We start from the raw sequence: 2,544 nt of genomic DNA, 5'->3' as shown, positions 1-2,544 counted from the left end.
TCTACACCCATCATTGTTTGCTTGCCTTAGGATCAGAGATGTTCCTCTATACATTCTCCGTGCAAGCTCATTTATGGCCAAGGCTACAACTAATCTGTATATTTTTGTCTCTCAAATAGATACTTCCAGCTAATTCTCACCACAGGTCAGCTAACCCTCATTTACTTCAAACAAAACCTAAAATTCATCAATATATTTTTGCATTCAGTGTTCCTTAAGCAAACACATTACTAACACTTTGCCAAATTCAAATATCTTTTCTGTACATGACAATAAACATTTCAAATGCTTGAATATATATATAATTTATGTTAATAGGATATGCAGATTTGGGACACAGAGAAGAACAGTGATGGCAATATTATCTTACTCTATAAATTTTTATATATTCTGATTATGCTGCTTATTTCAAAGCAGTATATGATTTTTATCAGAATTTAAATTAATCTATTTGACTTATGCTATTATTATTTTTACACGTTTTATCTTTTTGTATCCTTCAACTTGTCATGGTTGCTGGTTATTCTGTGGATCTGGTAAGATATTAATGCAAAAGAAATTAGAGGAAAAAAGAGTTACTAAACAATCCCAGGATTAAATATGCTTCACAGGAAATAAAATGAACAAGTGTTTCCAAAAATGAATATTCTTAAATCATAATTATTTTTCTGGAGAAGCATCAAACATAACTAAGCCTTGGCTACTGAAAATTATATGTCCCTGTCAAGGAGCAATGAAATGTTTCCTGAATGGCAGAGCCCAGTAACTGCATGAAGAGTGGCTCCTTATGCGGTTGGGAAAAATAAGCATAATGATTCAAGTGCCATCTATAGGAAATGTTAAAGTATGTTAAGAAAGCTTGCAGAGTTGATTGGTAAGTAACCTCTAGATAATAAAGCTCTTATGCAAAATATGTCAAGCCTTTAGCCCTTAATTCTGAAATGATTAAAACTTTCTCATGCAAGGCAAACTCTGGACTCAGTTTTGACCTCTCCTGCTATTATTAGTGTTGGCTTTGTCTTAGATTGTCTCCACTGTGGGTCCATCCCAGTGACTGAGTGCGGCTCAACGTCTGATGCATCAGTAGCAATCTTCTCATGCTGAGGATGTGTTCTGAGTGCGGCCGCTAACAGCTGTGATTGTTGTTTGTAATTATCTCTATTTTCCTCATAGGTGGTCTCTTGCTGCGACAGCTCCTGAGCAATCATCTGCAATGTTGACTTCTCAAAGCTGTGATACTCAGGACAGGCCTGCCTCCCACTTTATCCATTCCCATTAGGAAAAAACCCAAATGCTTAATGACTACAAATGTCAAATGTGTATTGCTTGAAGCTGCTCCCAATGCACTATGTGAAATGGAGAATGTTGGTTATTACCTAGAAATTGAAATAAAATCAACGTTTGAATTAAATTGAGGAAGACTGAGGCTAGGATGACAAGTTGTATCTTGACTGAAACTTCTGATAACTGAACATTGTGACTCTGTATCTAACTAAAGCCGAAAGCAGTTAATTATTCATTAGCCATGTCTACCCTCAGTGCATGGGTGGGGATTCAAATCTGTTCATTTGGGTGAAGGGATTCCGAACAAATCTGATTGTCACCGAGAGTTGTTTTATTATCTGTGTAGAAAATGGCTTTTTTTTTTTTTAAGTTAATGGCTTTGGCCGAACATTTTTAATCTGTCACAGGACAATAGCAATGGCAAAAACATTGACAATACAGTTCATGGTTCGGTTCTCCCATCTTACGGTACAGGTTCCATCAGATGTAGTATCCCAAAAACACGAGCTGGCTGTGTGAAAGCCACAGGCACTCCTCTGGACCACTGCACAGGTCACAATATATTTATAAGCTTTTCCCAACTTAACCAAATGTGTCAAGGATTGTTCCACTATGTTTGCAGTCCATTGGTTGATGTTGTTCTGGTTATAATCTTCACCACCCAAGACCACATCTACACACTCTAACGATACTGTGCGCTTCATCAGCATTGAAGCCAACCTCATGGCAGTGGCGGTGGTACTCAGAAAGAAAGAAAGAAAGAAAGAAAGAAAGAAAGAAAGAAAGAAAGAAAGAAAGAAGAAAGAAAGAAAGAAAGAAAGAAAAGAAAGAAAGAAAGAAAAGAAAAAGGCTTTTAAAATCCATCAGTAAGTAGGTATTATATGCAGGTAGAGGCCAGTTTTAAAATATTCAAGGCAGGGGCATTCCGTTAACATTTGAAATAGATTAAAGAGGAATCCACACTCAGGAAGTACACTTAAGCATTCAAATATTTTATCCAAATCTTCACAAGAAGTTTTGTTAATCACAGAGAAATCTTAGCAGTAAATTTTCATTGCTAAAATGAATGGTTTTTGAAGTACATGGTTGGCTAGAGAGTATGTGAGAATAAAGGAAGATAGCATCAAAATTCAACAAATCCAGATTGGGAATCACTTGAGATCCAAGACTCTAAGGGCCTTGGCCCACTCCATCCTGGGGACAACTCTCATTTGACCCCAGCAAGTGTTGGCTGACACTGCCATCAAAATATTCTTGCAT

At 36.8% G+C, this 2,544-nt stretch overlaps 1 pseudogene; it reads right to left on the bottom strand.

Annotated features, from left to right (window-relative positions):
* Nucleotides 1-1,652: 1,652 nt before the first annotated feature.
* Nucleotides 1,653-2,148, bottom strand: LOC123835254 (dynein light chain Tctex-type 3-like; annotated as a pseudogene).
* Nucleotides 2,149-2,544: the final 396 nt, after the last annotated feature.

Source organism: Mirounga angustirostris, unplaced genomic scaffold (genome assembly GCF_029215605.1).
Source record: "Mirounga angustirostris isolate CCGP_5_RB_7025 unplaced genomic scaffold, mMirAng1.0.hap1 SCAF_7, whole genome shotgun sequence".
Classification (NCBI taxonomy): domain Eukaryota; kingdom Metazoa; phylum Chordata; class Mammalia; order Carnivora; family Phocidae; genus Mirounga; species Mirounga angustirostris.
The sequence above is the reverse complement of the archived record's forward strand: the minus strand, read 5'-3'. Positions and strand labels throughout refer to the sequence as shown.